Source organism: Metopolophium dirhodum, chromosome 1, assembly GCF_019925205.1.
Source record: "Metopolophium dirhodum isolate CAU chromosome 1, ASM1992520v1, whole genome shotgun sequence".
Classification (NCBI taxonomy): domain Eukaryota; kingdom Metazoa; phylum Arthropoda; class Insecta; order Hemiptera; family Aphididae; genus Metopolophium; species Metopolophium dirhodum.
Window position 1 is genome coordinate 105275165 of NC_083560.1, and position 20069 is coordinate 105295233.

Consider the following 20069-nt stretch of genomic DNA (forward strand, 5'->3'; position numbering starts at 1 on the left):
TGACCCACTTGTAACCTACCGTACAGCAGAGCGACATCCACTTATCCACCTTTTTTTTATTAAGCTCATAGAGACAAGGACTAAAAATATTTTATTTTTAAATTTAATTACATTTTATGGAAAAAAAGTTTAACAAATATATTTTTAAGCAATTAAAGATAGCCATTTTCTAGAGTTTATTTTTGAGACAATTTTGGCTATCAATATTTTTATTTCATTTATCTCATGATTTTTTATAATTTTTTTAATTTATAGGTAAAACGGCAAAAAATCGGTTTTTGTCCCGCTCCACGCTCCACGGCTAATAATAGGTGTATCCTCACAGGACCGGGGACACTGTATTTGCATACAATAATAATAAAAATAATAAATAGATTTCTCGTGATATTAAACTTGGTTTGATGTTCTAACCCTTATTAATTTTATAAAAAATTAAAAAATTAAAAGTAAGTATAATTTTATTATAATGTCTTGATTTTTTATTTTTTCATCCCTATACTACAGTATCACCAGTGATTCTTAACACTAAATCTAGGTACCTATCTATAGTTGGTAAAAATAACCGTTTTAATTTATCTATATTATAATATAACGCTTAATATATTGTATATATAATTTTCGTACCATCGTAGTCCATCGTCGTTCTGAAACAATTCGCTGATTAAACATTGACCGATAAGCCTCGACTTAAGTGTTTGTTCAATTATTTTTACATGGACATCAACTATTTGGATCAGCCATAATACAATTTTTGGGGCAGTGGTGTAGAATACGACAAATTTCAGCATCGTATTACTTTGCAGAGTACCTACATACCTTAACTTAGCGGAAACGTTCAGAAGTATATTTTAAAAATAAAAATAAACGAAATTTGAAGCAGATTATTGAAACCCGAACAGTTATATATAACGGTATTACATAAGGTAGTATGTTAATAAAATAAAATAATATAATCTTTGAATATTTTACAAATACGCGTACGGCATACACATTACACATACTTATTTAATATTCTATTTTACGTATTAGGTACCTATATATACATTATAAATGTTATAATAATATTATAATATTATAACAATTGTTCACATTAACGAATTCGGACGAAATAAGAATATTTTACGTGGTCATCAAATTCCGGGGCGTGGCATAGTACGGAGAAGTGGCATCGTCACGCACTAGCCGCCGCCGTTCACCGTCCGTTACAGAAACTGCATTTGAATACTTCCTAGCGAGGCTTACAAATAGATTAGAGACGAATAATTAACGCATCGTCGATCTGGTTATCGGCCGTTTAGGTGGGCGTGTGAAAACATATAGATAGGTAATAAAAGAATGGTTAGACCCCTCCTATATATTCATTTTAAAAGATGGGTGGAGGTCCGGAATATGAAAAGACAACTTTTATACTATACCTTTAGCACACTCACTCTAGAAAAATGTTTACTCTCAAGTAATAAATATTATGGTGTACTATATACGATAGGAATCCATTCTTATTTTACTATTTACAAATAAATCTTAAGGTTGTAACACCATTTCATTAACATTACAAAATAAAATAGCACCAATCATTTAGGCATAAAACAGTGTATCCTAAATATCACTCATTGCTAGGTTTCCACTACTTATTATATGGGTACAATTTAAAACGGTGTCGGCACCGATGCGGTCGGGACATTTGCGGTCGGCACCTTTTGCGTGCCATTTGCGGTCAATTTATTTCTATCTACCTGACTATAAGATTTGGGTGCTAAATATAATATTTTATATACTATATACTTAATTTATGCTAATAGGTATAATAATAATACTTTTTTACTATAATTCATTACATATTTAAACTTCCCTTCATACTTTTCTAGGCTTAGGACTGGCAGTATTTTTTACTGGCGTGTTTAAAAATTCACATAATAATCACAATTCACTGTACTTGCATAAAAAAATTTAAAAATATTTATTATTATAAAAATGCACATAATAATATATTTGTCAATCACAATTCACAGATTCACAGTACATAATAAACATAACCTTATTCTAATTTTTGAATAATATCTATTTTTTTAAGCATTTTTCTAAATCATTATCTAATTCATAGTCTGCTACTAATGTTTTTCTAATTCTTTCGTCTAATTGTATGTACATTTTTTTCTCCTTTTACCTTCCATATTCAAGTAGCTTCTTTCATATAAAAGTTCCGCATTTTCAGTCTATTTTTTAAGACAGCTATATAAGTTCATAAACGTTGTAGAAATGTAGGTACATATAGGACGTACATAAGGGTGTCGTCAGGTATTGCCAACTCACGGGCTATTGCTGGCGTACGGTTAATGACCCGGCGATGTACGGCCGTGCGTTGATAGCGGACTGTGTATAGGAGAGCGGAAAAAGTGTAAGAACTTAAGGATAATATCGCAATATGATGGAAAGGGAAAAGTGATACAAAAGTGATACACCGTCGATAGTAAATATAAAATAATAAATATTTGTTGCGCGAAATCTCGATGGTAAAAATACGCTAATAATTCAAATAGTAATAAAAAAAGAAAAAGGTGCTTATCATAATAATATTAAGATTAGTGGTGGAAATAATATATACATATCGTTAAACGACACACGGCAATGACTGGTGGATCAAGCAAGGCGCGCGGGACAGCGATGGTCGTGAAACGCGACCTTGACCCTATCTTGGCGAAATTAGTTTATTCGGCATATTATTATACATTTTATTTTGTGTCCAGCCACGGCAGTTTATCATTTATCAAGCTACAACACAGGTGTTTACTTGAATGTCAATATAAATAATATATCATGAAATAGTTTAGTAGTTAATAAAATATAGGCTGATCGAGCATCTTCGCTCAAAATTGTTGCTCGTGAGCAATGATTTATTATTGAATTTATAATTAATACATACATTACAGTGACACAGTGACTTATTCAATTACGAGGTACACTTCACATCTACTGTAGTCTGCTGAACTATATAGTTTGGTATATCGTAGTTTATAGCCATGATGGTACGTATATTATGTGCTTATTGTATACCTTAGGACCTCTCGTCGTTTTGCAAATAATACATTTTGCGCCTAATTTAAAAATAAAGACGCAATAGTGACGCCAATTAGTAGCCAAATATTTTAAGGTATTTTACCTAAATTGAAACGGTATATTATTCATTACATTTTATAATTTTGTTCACAATATTATAACAATATTTCAAGGATACCTACAATATTCATAAGAAACAAACATACAAAAAAAAATATATGTATTTAAGTAAATATATGCCAGTATATTAACGGTATGTGTACCTATATTATGGCCGCTATAGTGTCTTATAAATGACAATAGAATTGTATTTTAATTGTAAATATAGTAGGTATACTAATATATTATCACCAAAAATTATGATTAAGTATATAGTATATTATTATACTACAGACTAGGTACCTTATATCTACGACTTTTATTATGTTATGACTTATGCCGTAGGTATGTATGTATTTATGAGCCATACCTAATCGGTATAATACTACAATAATAATATATGAATTGGAAATGTCTTTAAAAATTGTACAGCTGTACAATAATATACGGATCTCCAGAAGAGATAAATTAGTATTTGACTTTTAGTTTCATATTTAATCATATTTTTTTCAATTTTATGAAAAATTGGCATAGAACAATACATAATTATTGATTTTTTAGTGGATGGTACTTACTGAATTTTACATTAGTGTAACAAAAAAGTTTAATTTTACAAATTGAGTATTTCCATTTAATTTAATTTTGGTGCTTTTTGTATAATTTTTGTCAAAAATCTTAGATGGTCACTAAAATTACATAATTAATTTGTATAAAATTATTTTAATGTAAAGTCAATTCTGAAAGACACAAAGACGTGGAAAACATTTTCATGTAAGTCTACACTGGATGTAATTTTAGCTATGAAATTAAGTAAATACGCAGTATGTGAAAATTCAAATCAAATAACTAAGAAAATATGCAGTAGGTATCCATGGTCCTATATCCATGGCATAAAATATATTATATACCTACTGTTTTATTAACCATACTCTATGACTTTATAGGATGAATGTGTAACGCACTGCATTTTTTTTATTAGTTTTAGACAACATTTTATAATATCCGAAAATTAACTGATAGATTACACTTAAAAACTACTTAGTAGCCATTACTCACCACCACCCCTTAAAACACTCCGAGGCGGCCGATTACCCCCCCTTTTGCCACGTCACTGATAAATAGAAAAAAGATCATATTTTTTACATAGCCCGAGTAATTTCTAGTTACCCACGGTGCTTCCAAAAATGTGTACCTATTATAATATATTATATTGTGGGTTAAAATGCTATTTGCTGTAAGAAACACTTTTGTAATAAACCACACAATTTATAAAGTATTGTGGAAGATGCTCTAGCGGAATCAATACATATCTAGTTTTCAATTTGTGATACCATTATTTTATAACATGTTATCAATGATCAAACTTTATGCTGTAAATGACATTTTTTCCACTGTTGCCACATGCATAGCTGTAAAAATTACGTATAACGTATTATAGTTGTACTTTCAAACTATCATATTCGATCGTTAGACCGGTGTCTTAAAAGTTTTTAGTCGATTAGTTTATCTAAAATAGGTACCTATCATAAAAGCTGTGGATCGAGGACGCATTCGGGCTATTCAATATAATTTGTCGATAAGACAACGGACACATTCGGGCACTGCCACATAATTTGTCGATTAGACTCCAGATGTACTTTAGATAACCACACCTATACTACAGGAATCCTCATAAGCATAAATTAACATACAATTTAAGTATATTAATTGTAAATATATTAATGATATTATATGTGATTGTTTTATAAGATTTATCATATTGGTATCGGTAATACACAATTCAATTATGTTATAAAGATAATATAACCTGTTAAATATTGTCTATTTTTATATCATATAACCTAAATAAGAAATTATATTCAATAATACGAAACTTTTGAATACTTTTTATACGATTATAGGTACATGATTTGGAATCCTAAGTTAGAGAAATAAGTAATAACCATGTTAAGTATTGATTTATTAAGTCTAGTGTTTTTTTATTTAGATGTCGATAGTTGAAAGTGCTGAATTCACCGTCAAATATTCAGGTTGAAGTTTTTCATTCACATGCATTTGAAGGCACTTTGAACGACCCACACAATCTCACGAACGATGAGGCAAAGGCTTAAATAACTCTCTCTCCAATTATGATGACAATAAGACGAAACTTACCAAATGGAACTGAATTATATCTGACCTATAATTATTGAACTTAATTTTAATTTTATAAACATAGGTTTTTTTATATTTAGCATACATATAAGTTTTATAAAATTGTGTTCGTTTGTTATGTTGCGAAACTATTCGAATATATTCTATATTAAATATAATATTCTTATAATTTATAAAAAGTTAAGGTATATATACATAGTTTATAACCATTAACTTAGTAATTCGTAAACCTTGGGGGTTAAGTCATTCACTATCGATATTCTCTGTGTGTAGTAAAAAATAATTGCTAAACATATATTCATACCCAGTATAGGTTTAAAAGAATAAAACCAGCTAAGTGGGTGACGTTATTCTGTACAGAAGGTTACAATTGATCATTGTAATGGATGGTGCTTAATTTTAATTCAATGATAAAATAGGTATCATCTTATACGAACAATTTTCTGAGCGGAGACGGTTTGTCGGCCTAGGTTATTTTATAGTATATTTATAATTTATATTGTCATTATTAATACGGTAGTGGGTAAGTTGAATTAATATTATTTGCATAATATAATCATATTTGTATATAATAATATACTTTAGAAGTTTCAAGTAGGTTTATACCCACAAATAATATTTTTAAATTAGAACAAAATAACTAAAATCGTAATTCTTGGTTATTTCATTTATAATTTCGTCCAAATTTGAACTTAAAATAACTATAAAAACATTTTGCTTATATATTTTTTAGATTTGTTAGTTATAGAATTAATTAAACCTTCTTTGTCAGACACCAATTTTGCGTAAAAGTCTCAGTTTTTCCTGATTTGTTAGGAAACTCTTCGGAATTTTTTACTTTTGACCCCAACTATATTTTAATAATATAAGTATTATAGTAGGTATAATAATATACCTAATATACATGGTTAACGCCCTACATCTAAATTCTTTAACTAAGTAGTATAGTTTCAGAGATGATGATAAGATATCATATGTCGTTGTAGTAGTTGTCTATTCGTAATTGGACGACCAATGACTAGATCACTTGATGATCTAGCGTGCCTTCTATTTTCAGAAGATTCATTTTTCGAACAAACCAAAAAGTTTAATATTACTTATTATGATATGAATATAGAAAAGTAATAAAAATAAAAGATGTATAGAAAATATGTAATATAAAAAAAAAATACATACATATATAATGATTTCATTAATTATTTAATCGGTGGTTGTCGAGTATGATTGTGACGGGAACTACCATGTAGGTATATGTACCATGATAAAAATCAAATTTTTTGTAAGTACCTATGACTTATATTTTTAGATTCTGAGTGAAACGATGAATGTATTGATTTTACAATGATGTGTGTTTTTTTTTTTATTTTTTTTTTTATTTTTTTTTTTATTTTTTTTTATTTTTTTATTTTTGTGTCTGTGTACACGATAAGTAGTCGAAATAATGCTTCGATTTTCGACTTCAGTATCTTGTTCGATGGGAAAGTGAATATCGTTGGTGCATTGAGGAGGTCAAAATTTTAATTTCCCAGTAGTTTTCAAAAACGATGTGAAAAACAAAAGAAAAATTAAGGAAAAACGGGAATTTTTACGCAAAATCGATTTTTAACAAAATCGATTTTGGTTATTGGTGTAACTCTAAAACAAATGACCGTAGATGCATGAAATTTTCACTGGTTGTTTATATTTGCATTTTCTATACACAATACAATTTTGAAAATAATTTGACTTTTTTTGAACTGTTTACGGACATTGTCAGTTTTCAGTTTTTTTAAATTTTTTTTCTATAAATATCAATAAAATTTTATTTGTTGGGTAAAAAAGCTTGAAAATTTAATAGAAGGCTCCTAGGTTATTGTTTCAAAGGCAGATGAAAAAAATTAAAAATCCTTAGTCACAGTTTTTTTTTATACACGTTTAAAGTTCAAATCTTGAAAAAATACGGAAAAATCACGAAAATTTGCAAATTATTTTGAGTTAGAAATTCATAAAAAATTTTCTTTTTAAATCTAAGATTTTAAAATCTAATACAAGATTCCTCATAAGTTTGTCTAACTTTATCAAAAAAAAAATTTCTACAAGAAAGTCAAATTAAATTTTTATGAGCGTTTTAAATTCATATTTTTACAACATTAGATATTCACTCGATTTCTCATGTACCGATTTCCTTATTTTCTTGTAATTCAAAAACGAATAACTGTAGATACATGAAAATTTCACTGAATGTTTATATTAGCATTTCCTATACACCATACAATTTTGAAAATATTTTGACACTTTTTGAGCTGTTTACGGGCATTTTCAGTTTTCAATTTTAGATTCTGAGTGAAACGATGAATGTATTGATTTTACAATGATGTGTGTTTTTTTTTTTATTTTTTTTTTTTTTATTTTTTTTTTTATTTTTTTATTTTTGTGTCTGTGTACACGATAAGTAGTCGAAATAATGCTTCGATTTTCGACTTCAGTATCTTGTTCGATGGGAAAGTGAATATCGTTGGTGCATTGGGGAGGTCAAAATTTTAATTTCCCAGTAGTTTTCAAAAGCGATGTGAAAAACAAAAGAAAAATTAAGGAAAAACGGGAATTTTTACGCAAAATCGATTTTTAACAAAATCGATTTTGGTTATTGGTGTAACTCTAAAACAAATGACCGTAGATGCATGAAATTTTCACTGGTTGTTTATATTTGCATTTTCTATACACAATACAATTTTGAAAATAATTTGACTTTTTTTGAACTGTTTACGGACATTGTCAGTTTTCAGTTTTTTTAAATTTTTTTTCTATAAATATCAATAAAATTTTATTTGTTGGGTAAAAAAGCTTGAAAATTTAATAGAAGGCTCCTAGGTTATTGTTTCAAAGGCAGATGAAAAAAATTAAAAATCCTTAGTCACAGTTTTTTTTTATACACGTTTAAAGTTCAAATCTTGAAAAAATACGGAAAAATCACGAAAATTTGCAAATTATTTTGAGTTAGAAATTCATAAAAAATTTTCTTTTTAAATCTAAGATTTTAAAATCTAATACAAGATTCCTCATAAGTTTGTCTAACTTTATCAAAAAAAAAATTTCTACAAGAAAGTCAAATTAAATTTTTATGAGCGTTTTAAATTCATATTTTTACAACATTAGATATTCACTCGATTTCTCATGTACCGATTTCCTTATTTTCTTGTAATTCAAAAAAGGAATAACTGTAGATACATGAAAATTTCACTGAATGTTTATATTAGCATTTCCTATACACCATACAATTTTGAAAATATTTTGACACTTTTTGAGCTGTTTACGGGCATTTTCAGTTTTCAATTTTTTTAGTTTTTTTTTCTATAAATATCAATAAAGTTTTATCTGTTGGGCCAAAAAGTGTAAAAATTTAATACAAGACTCCTGATATATTTTTACAATAGCAGTTGAAAAATATTGAAAATACATAGGCACAGTTTTTTTTTATAAGCATTTAAAGATCAAATTTGGACAGAATTTATCAAAATCTCGAAAATTATCAACCATTGTAATTAATAAATTATAAAATGTTCAGTTTTTATAGCTAAGGATTGAAAATTTAAAACAAGATTCCATGTAAATAGATAATTCGGTTACCAAAAAATCTAAAAAATACACAAGCACAGTTTATTTGTATAGTCATTTTAAGTTCAAATTTGGACGAAATTACATAAAAACCTAGAATAACTATTTTAGTTATTTTGTTGTGATTGTATAATATTATTCGTGGGCACTTGAAACTTCTAATTTGTAATATTTTCATCGATATATTATGATGATAGTATCACGGTTTGTTGTTGATGTATAACGCGTTATATGTACCTAATGGATATTGTGATATGATTAATTTGGAATTTATTATAGGTCAATTTTTTTTTTAATACCATAGATAAGTGTATAATATGTCTTATACCTAAACTGACATATCGTCTCCACTCAGAATCGTTTTTCTTATACAATGATATATCATTGAATTCAAATTTAATACCATCCATTATACAGTGACCCACTTGTAACCTACAGTACAGCAGAGCGACATCCACTTGCCCACCTTTTTTTAGTTTTTTTTTCTATAAATATCAATAAAGTTTTATCTGTTGGGCCAAAAAGTGTAAAAATTTAATACAAGACTCCTGATATATTTTTACAATAGCAGTTGAATAATATTGAAAATACATAATCACAATTTTTTTTTTTATAAGCATTTAAAGTTCAAATTTTGACAAAATGTATCAAATTTAAAGTTTAATAATTTTTTTGTAGTTAAAAATTTATAAAATGTTCAACTTTTATAGCTAAGGATTGAAAATTGAAAACAAGGCTCCACGTAAATAGGTTATTTATAAATTACTTTATTCACAATAATATCATCAAATATACTTGGTAATATCATAGGCTGACTGACCGTTTTCGCTCAGAATCGTTTTTCTTATACAATGATATTATATCATTGAATTCAAATTTAACACCATCCATTACAGTGACCCACTTGTAACCTACTGTACAGCAGAGCGACATCCACTTATCCACCTTTTTTAATAATGTTCTTTATATGTATCACATAAAGTAAACATTAAACTTTTTGGTCAAAAATGGATAGTGAATAATAATAATTAACAATAATAATTATGATCATTGTGAATAAATTGAATATTTATTATTTCCTATGGATATATTCTAATTCTACAATATAGACCAGTGGTCACCGACTGGCAGACCACTGTCCGCATCCGGACCTCTGACACATTTTTTACGGACCCTATAATGGCTGCGTAATTATACAATATATAATATAGTTTTTATATTACATTTTTATAATAAAACTAGCTGATCCCGCTAGCACTTCGTTGCCCGTTAAATGTACCAATTCTATATGACTCAAACTTTGTTCAATTCGTTATTTAATATTTGGTGTATGATGTATGGTGTTCAAAATTTATCTTAACTTTTCTGTTGCCTGGAATAAAAACTATTTAACTCTAAAGTATCAAAATTGTACCAATTTTAAAATTTTTACTTAATTCCACCTTCGGAGGATTAATATAATCAATTAATACAAAAGCCTAACGCAGCCGTACTTAAATCCAATGAATAAAATAAAAACAAATTTAACACTTTTTTAATTAGTCTATCTTCTTCCCAGAGGTCTAATCTACACACAATTATTCATTTTTATAAACTCCAAAACTACTGAACCGATTTCGAAAATTCTTTCACCAATACAAAGCCACATTCTTTGTGAGTGTCATAGGCTAATTTAAAAAGGGAAGTGATCACCCCCGGTAGGTGCTCAAACAGGAACTTTGAGATTTACGAAAGAAATTTTTGTTTTTTAATGGTTGCTATGGGTTATATACATAGATAAAAATAATTGTATAGACGTTGTTGTTGTTTTTGTCCATGTCGCCAGGTGTGCACTTAAGAGGCCATAACTCCGGAACCACTTATCCCACAGCGTACAAACTTCACAGAAACCTTCTACATATCAATCTTAATATGCCCGGAAATAAAAGTATTTTCCGATATTGTAAGTTTGGTATACATATATTTTATATACGTGTCTCCTTCCCCGAGCGTTATGTTAAAAGCCCATCGGTGCAAAAAATAATTCCGTTGAGTTGACTGATAGGTACGTATTGGACCGTGGGAAGTTTCGGTAAGTTCCAAATGGACCCCCGTAGAAATAACTAATTAATTGGTGACACAGTGACCCCTGATATTGACTATGGACTTACTTATTTACTTACGTAATAGTGTAACACTCAACCGTCACATTATTATTTTTTTCCAGGTAGTTAACTGCGAAGAAAGTTCAATCTTCAAAATAGGTGCAATTATATAATAATAACAATTAATTTTCTAGATATATTTCAAAAGATTTTTTATAAATATCAGATCTATAGTATAAGTGTATGGAAAAACAGAACTATTCAAAATATTAATATATCTTACAAACAAAATAGGAGTATATTATTATAGAACTAAAGCTCAATGGATAAAAATATGTAAATTAAAATATTAAGTAGAAAAGTATTTTGGTGTATATTCAATATTGCTTACTTTTTAATGGTAAAATACATTTTTATTATAATTCTATAACATTAATTTCACAAAATATGCATTGCTCACATAATATAAACAAGGTACTTGTGAACTTTTGGCTTTTAACATTAAAAACTTTCTACGGAGATACTACTTGGAAGGGAAGTGTTATATTTTATGAGTATGTTTTTATTATAGAATGTGTTAATTTAATGACTAGTACCTACTTTTTGATGAGTATCCGAATATTTCACTCTCGCTAACTGTTGTCCGCGATTTCGTTATGTATGATATTTTGAACACTAGATAAAGTTGACTAAGAATTTTAATAGAACGATTTCTTTGTCACAAATTAAAAACTATCTGTCAATTAATATATGTATATATAACAATTAATACAACACCAGATTAAGTAAAAATATAGTTGTAAATATTTTAAACGTTTAATTGTTATGAAGGTCCTTAGATATATGAAATCAGTGCAATGTAGAACCCAAAAGTAGTCGTCATGTATATTTAAACATCTACTAGAATCTCTCAATTATAATTTATAATTTATTTATTTTTCTTCGGTCTTAAGCCCGGCAACTGAGGCCATTAGCTGTACCATGGTACTGTAGGATTTTTTGGTACGGTTGGAGGAACACGTTTTTGTGTTTGTCAGAATTTTCCTAGTGGGCACCCGTAGGTATCTGCCATGCCCGGGTGGGGGATGGCGGCCTCTCTCTCCGGACACCGTGACTGCCCGAAGAAAAATTCCACCCATAGCCGGTATCGAACCGGTGTCGGTGCGCTTGGCAACCGATGCCTTAGTCCACTCGGCCACTCCGTCCCCCAATTTATAAATTATACTAGGTACATTTGCTATATTGTTAAAAAAAAAACACATTCAAAGCACATTATATTAATTATTTAAAATATTTTATTATACATATTTTTATACAATTTAAAACCTCGAAATAAAATATCACGTTTCTTAATAATATTTTTACGATAATGTAAATTGGCTAGTATGAATCTACACATTATATTAAATACTTATAAAATAAATAAATATCTTAAAATCAACAATTATTGTAACTATGTACCTATAATTGTACCTACTGGTAAATAACGGACGGACGGACGGGGCCACGGGGATATAAGTTGTCCTAAACTGTATGTGCACATCAATTCCATTATAACGCGGGTTGCGTGTTTTGACTTGTTTTAATTTTTACATTGTACAAATGTGCACTATACACTGTACCACTATAATACACATCGATACCGTTCCGTCGCGGACAACCACCCGGCTGTTTGGCCATCGTAATTCGTAATAACCCAATCCAAATATTATACTATTTTCATAATATTCTGAATTTATGTTTTTTTACTATTAAAAATAATCTTAATAACACTATAAGACGTAAAATTAGTTGTATTATTATGATTTATGTTTTAAATTTTTCTTGAATTTAGGTAGGTAGTGCACGTGCACTTTTGCACATATACACGAGCCGCCACTGTTTTATAGTGCCTACTTATACATTTTAAATTAAACGCATAATATGTATTTTTTTTTTAATTATCTGCTTCACAATCATTTAGAGTAAAATTGTGGTTTTCGTTTGTAATAAAAGAAGATTTTATCGCCATAAGAAACTTTTTATAAATTGTATAAAAATCGTAAGTATTTGAAAAAATGTTCCCGAAATAAGAATTTGAATAAATTTACAATCATACGAAAAAAATGTTGATAAGTATGTTCGATCAATAACTTATTATACGAAAAGTAGATGGTTAAACGATAAAGTGTCTTACGTTAAATGGATCACCCTGTACATATAAATACTTAAAATCGTAGGTAAAATGTTTTTAACGGAGATACCACATAAAACTACATTATTGTTTTTTTATACAGGCACCTCTGCAGTACCACTTATCAAAATATGTAGGTATAATATAATATTAAAAATTTAGCTCAGATATGACGTTTAACTACAGATACCTATAGTAAATCTAATCTTTGGTTAGAATGACAAAAAATAAAATTGTTCCACCAAATTCCTCAAGTAACGCTAATGGTGGGGTACCTATCAATGTAGTGTTATACAAAGCGTCGCACGACGTTGTCAGTTTCACGGTTCATTTGTCAACACACTAAGCCATCATAAAATATTTTATAATATTCTTCGTCTTTTACACTTCTGGAACTTGGAGTTCTTTGGAAAATATTTAAACTTCTGCCGCGTGCGACAGGTAAAATAGATATTAAATTATATTTTTTTTTATTTTTTAATTCCGTTTACTGCGTTCATTTGGTACAAATGGCAATTCACATATCGATGGTAAGAGACCAAAAGTTGTAAATCACAAACGTAAACATTTTTTCTTATTCAATGATATTATATCATTGAATTCAAATTTAACACCATCCATTACCCATTACAGTGACCCACTTGTAACCTAGCAGAGTGACATCCACTTACCCACCTTTCTTTTTTTTTGTATTTCATTTTTTTTGTTATTAATTCATATTGTTACTTACTACATGCTTATAACTATTTACCCATAATGTATTAATCAGTTTGTAATCATTAATCGCGGCCAATAACCAATGTAGTTGAGGCCTTGTTCTTTATAATAAAAACAAAAAAAAAAATCCTGTTTTGTCAACATTTTAAATTTAATGTCTAAAAAGAAAATTGTGATAGTAAATTTTTTATCAAAAATAAAATTAGTTAATAGATTAAAGAAGGTCTTTCAAATTTAATTACGAAGAATATTATTAATATACAATGAATAGTTATAAAATAATTAAGAATATTTGAATTTAAGTTGTTGAGTAATATTAAAATATTTTTGTTTCAGTGAAATGTACTGTCGTGGACCATTATTGTATACTGTTCAAATGCCTGATGTATTCAATGATTCTAAGATGTTTGTAGACATGAAAATGAAATTATTACCTAATGAAACCATGGATAAATTCATGGATAATATGAGATATTGGAAATATAAACCAACCAAAGATCTTCTGATGGAGTTCGTCCGTGAATTTTTTGATAAAGGAGATTCTGAGTTTGAAAAATTGACTCCCACCGATTGGATCAAAGAACCAAAACTTGTTAATAGTATTAAGGATGAACAATTTAATAATTGGACAATAGAAATAAATGCAATATGGATAGAAGTTTAATTAATTAAAAAATTTTATTAATAAAAATGGAAAACATTGTACTTTAGCAGTATATATATATTATATTTATAAGGTTATTTGTTAACAGGACCACGACCCGAATCATACATGTTAATTTTAGTTTTGTACTTTATAGAAGTTATCACAAATTTAATTTATGGGTTTATAAATATTAATTGATGTTACTGATTATTTTTGACTGAACAGTGAACACTAGCATGGGTGGAATTAATAATTAACGTTTTGTCTTAATTTCAAATTTATTTAATTATTCTGTGGCACTGTGCATTTTTATATTAAGTACTACCTATTTGCCTAAGAATCATACATGTTTATACTTGGGGTTAATAGAAAATAACATCTACATTTCAAATTTTTATAATTTCAAAATATGTTTTGTATTATAACAGGGAAGACATGACCAAAGCACAACCCCTAACAACTGAAAGTGAAAAAAAAACTTTAATTCTGAGATCAAGGCTGCGGCGGCGGAATCTGGGTGGAACTTTTCGAGTCGTCGGGTCATCCTCAATGGAACGAATGAAGGTAAATAACTTACTAGTTTTTGTATTTATTATATAAATATTTCCAATGACTAAATATATAATTATTTTACATTAATGTAAATATGTAATATACTAATAATTACAATTTAGTCATATAAAATAATTTCGATACACCTATGTAATAATATATTATACAATATATAATTCGATTTCGTATATAATAATATGTACTACGTATTCGTAATATTAATTAGTAGTGTTCTTGTAACCATTACACACACACATAGGTATTACTCGGAATGATTAAAATTAAAATTTACACATAGAAAAAATTATTAATAAATTATATAGCAATAAAAATCGGAATAAAATGGAAAATTTAAAAATATATTTATGTATATCAGTTAATAGTAGAACTAGTTATACTATTTTAGCTGACCCCTTCTAAAATTATTGGGGGGAGAATTCACTGAAAAGTTAATTTGTCAACTACTGGCCTCTGTAATTACTCCTTGCGGCTATGCCTCGTATTATACGGGCCCTAATCATTATCACATTTTTAGTTAAATTAATTTTGACTAAGTTAATTGTTTTTAACCAACCATTTTTAACTTCTATATTTTATACTGAATATACTTTATAACAAATATATTAGTTATTTTTAGCTCGACTTTATTTACATCTTCTTAGAATAACTTAACTTAACGAGTTAAAAAAAATCGTTAAAACAATTTAATAATCATTCAAAACTTATGTAAGCTAAGCTTGTGTTGGGACTTGGAAGAGTCAAGTTCTAAACAGAATCGTGATTTATGTTAAAATTTTATAATATAAAATATACATATTAAAGTATTTTTTAAATTATATGTTTTTTTCTCCAGGAATCAATTTATTATCGACGATGATGTCGGTACCAATATTATAGCTGTTAAGAAAAAGATAAGGTATTGATTTTGATATTAACTGTAAAATTATACTTTATAATATTACTATATGAAAATATTAATACTTATAAGTACTAACTACTAGCATTGACGTATAGTTGTTACCATAAAAAAATTAAGTTGATTTTACTGTTTGGCATAACTACGTACTTAAAAATTCATAAATTGTGCAGATCAAAAAAAAAAGAAACAAGTCTTCGTTTTTTTTTTTTAAAATTCCATATTATTGATCCATTAAAGGTTTTTAGTTTCTGGGCATAGATGGTCCGAATAAATAATTTCCGGGTACGTTCCGGCACTATACGTGAATACAAATTCCGGAAATATACGTTTCGGACAAATACGGTCTTTAGATTCAGGTCATAATATACGATCTGGACAAGTACATTCCGGGTTTATACAGTCCGGATGAATACGTTTCGGAATTAAAATATTCCGGAATTATACATTCCGGGCAAATATTGTTTTAGGTTTTTAGATTCCGGGCATACACGTTCCATACAAATACGTTCCAGAATTTATACTTTCCATATTTTCCGAAATTTATGACCTTCCTAAATAATGTATGAAACCGTGGTAAAGAGTGGTAAGTCGGTAACTGGATGGATACCTACGGTATGTCAATCCATCATAATTAGGTAATAATATTGGTACATAGCCCACATGTATTCAGATATAATTATTATAAATTATAATACAATATTTTGGACTTTAAGACTATTATATCATTATTAATTGTAATTTGTACTAATCGTTTAATAAATTGCATGTTCGAAAATAAATATGTTTGGTTTTTTTTAGAATCTTAGAAAGTTGTGTTGTATTAATTATTTATATTTTTGATAAAAAAAAACTCACTTAAATGAAAATAATACTCACGTTTTACTAGAATATTACTCGCATAATTGAAAATCAAACTTACTTTTTGACTCTAATTAATTATATGCAAAACTGCAGAAGTATAATAAAAATATAAATCCAAATAATTTGAGATGATTAGGTGATGATTAGCTTCTATTAAACACAATACAAATCTAAATTGATCATGTATTAATAAAATGACCTGGCATATTTAGCATAATATGAAGATAATACTATATATTTTGTCATAAGAATATAACCTTCCAAGCTGCTTGTATGGTTTTTATTTACGTAGTATTTATTTTCTTAAGGAAAAAAGAAATAATAGAGCAACACTTCTCTGATTGAAATTTATCTATTTTTGTGTTCTAGGTGGAATTTGCTTTCACATTAAGATGGTCACCGGGTAGTTTGATCACTATAGTCAACACACAAGGCGGCAGTAGGCACCACTCAATATATCACTTCGGGCACACCTTTTAACGACATCCCTCTCCCCCCCTTGAAGTTACCACCTGAGATGAACCACAACAACAACGTGTTCGTGGTATCGAATGCTGATAGCAAAGCGGATATCATGTGTGGCGAGGTGGTGGTTGTGGATTGCGAGGCGGTAATTGTGACTGGTTAGGTGGTAATCACGGTTGGCATAATGACAACGAAGAGCGGTATGTCGAAGGTAGCAATGGCGATCGTGAATTGTTTAAAGTTAAAAATCTATGAAATTCGAAACTAATTTATATGGAAATACTGTATACCTAAAGTAGAAACACTATAGTCTATAATTTAGTTTTAGGCTGGAAAAAAAATAAGTACGCTAGCGTTGCATAAACAAATTAACTTTTTTTTAACTTATTAAAAAGTTAACAAAAAGTGTGTATTAACTTTTAACTTAACTGAGTTAACCTATAGTTAAATTAAATTTTAACTTTTAAATTTTTTCTATTGGTGCATATTAACTTAACTTAACTGAGTTCAAAAAAAATCATTAACTTGCTATGATAATATGTATTTAAATAAAGGGTACCTATCTTATAATATTTGTAAATTGCTATTAAAATATAGAAATAGATTTTAATTTTAAGGCACGCGGTGCTAATGTGATTTTGTTCTTAAAAACAGACATTACGGGAATAATGACCCTGTCCTTTAAAATCAATCAAATTTGATTATTTTTTTTTTAATTGATAGAGTAAAATATTCTACAGCGTGCATTGAATTTTGGTTTTCAATATTTTAATTTAAAACTTAGTAATAAGTCTTAAAAAAAAACAATTCATAGATTTTTTTACAAATTATTTTATACCATTATTTAGAATCAAATACAAAGTCTGAGATCAATGCGGGCTGTATAATGTTGTTGTTTATCAATTAAAAAATAAATTTTCTGAAAATATTCAGTTTTCCACGAGTTATCCATATTTCTGTGAAGTTGTTATTGTCTGCCGAAACACCCGAAACAGTTATTTATCAAATAAAAAACATTTCTTATATATTTTGTTGTATATAAAATCCATTAACTAATGGAGTTTTTAAAAAAACATTCTTATAAATGTATTAAGTTACACAGATGACCTACATTGTAAAATATTATAATAATATTATTTTGGTTAATTTTTTTAATGGAAAAATGTAAACATTCGTTCGAACACGGACGCGTTAGCTTCAACATAATATTATTCTCTCCCAGTGGTGCATCGAACGGCGGAAGTTCGCGAGGTGGCCGTGCGTGTCGCCGCCATTAGTACTCGTTCTGCTGTACACAATACTCGTCTTTTGCCTATAGCGGCCGAGCTTGAAGCAACGTCGCGTCCGTTTGCCGCCGCCGTGTGCTGTGTCCCGGCAGAACCAACGGATACGGGTGACGTGACAATTGTTGTGCTAAGCCGTTCCATGCAGTTGGCACGTACCTGTCCGCCGGCCGTCGTGTTTGTCCTTTTGCGAATGTCTGACGCGAATAGCCTCTGCGCTTATTGTATGTTCGGCCACCCTAAACCTCGTGATTGAGTTGTGGTACGACCCGTCACACGCTCACACGCCATAGTTGGTGTTGGTTGTTTCGGCGTTTGAGCCTACGCTGTTCGGCTCCACTATAGTAATGTTGCTGAGCGTATTCGATTGTTGCCGCCGGTTGTGCGCAAATTTGTAAGTCGCCATACCTCGTATGTTCGACCACCGAAAACCTCGTGGTCGATCCGTTACGCGTTCATACCTCGTCGTCTGGGTCTACAAGTGTGTTTACCTACCTAAAGTACCAAGCTAAGTACCTGGCTAAAGGTGGGTTTCCACTTGATATACGTGAACGTGTACGTGCATAAAAATACTTTTCTGCGATTGGTTGGTATACGTGGTAAGCTTTTGGTATACCAGAGTGTTATACGTTCTTACCACAGGCTTGACCACGATACCACGAGGTTGGATCCAATTCAATTTTTCACGCGTACACGGCTCTATATTGATAACAATATTGATAACATAAGAATATATGATGTAACTAATATGTTACCAATCTTAACCGATCAAACCCATAAACCTATAAACGTTTTTGAGACCGTTTATAGCGAACGTATCCGGTCAATATATGCACGCAAACGTACACGTATGTAGTGGAAACTCACCTTAAAGTGCGATCGAGCGTTGTCATAATGTACCACACCGAGGTCTACAGTTCGGCTCAAGATCACTGTCGCCGTTCCAGCGTGGATACTTCTCAAGCACGGGGCCCGACAAAATATGTGAGTGACTCCGGTCGTGGCGATCAGGCAGGTTTCCATTGGTTTTTACATTATTGTCTCATTTTTTATTAGCGCGAGCCAGCAGCCGTTAATTTGTGGTCTTACCAAGACTAATTGTGTATTATTATTGATATTGTTATAATTTATTCATTTATTATTTGGGGCGCCTTGTATATATATTTTACCTTGTATTGTAGTATTATTTGTATGATTGTTTATAATACCATTTGGTAATGCGCATTGCGTATTTCATTAAATGTTTTAGAAGGGAGTACATTTTTCAATGATAATTTTATTTATTTTAGTATTTTCGTTGCAAATTGATTGCAGTTGTCTGTGATAACTGACAAATTGTAAACTGTAGATGCTTTGTCAGTCGTTTAAAATGTAAAACGCGGACATTTTGAACTATTATATAATATACATGCAACATAAACATTAAATATGCATATACTAAATAGTAGGTATACGGTATACAATAAAA

The 20069-nt window shown here is 29.2% G+C and overlaps 1 long non-coding RNA gene across 1 annotated transcript; it reads left to right on the forward strand.

Annotated features, from left to right (window-relative positions):
- Positions 1-13464: 13464 nt before the first annotated feature.
- Positions 13465-17866, forward strand: LOC132936917 (uncharacterized). The gene is made up of 4 exons (XR_009663556.1): positions 13465-13599; positions 14212-15085; positions 15927-15989; positions 17223-17866. It is a non-coding gene; the product is annotated as an uncharacterized LOC132936917 (long non-coding RNA).
- Positions 17867-20069: the final 2203 nt, after the last annotated feature.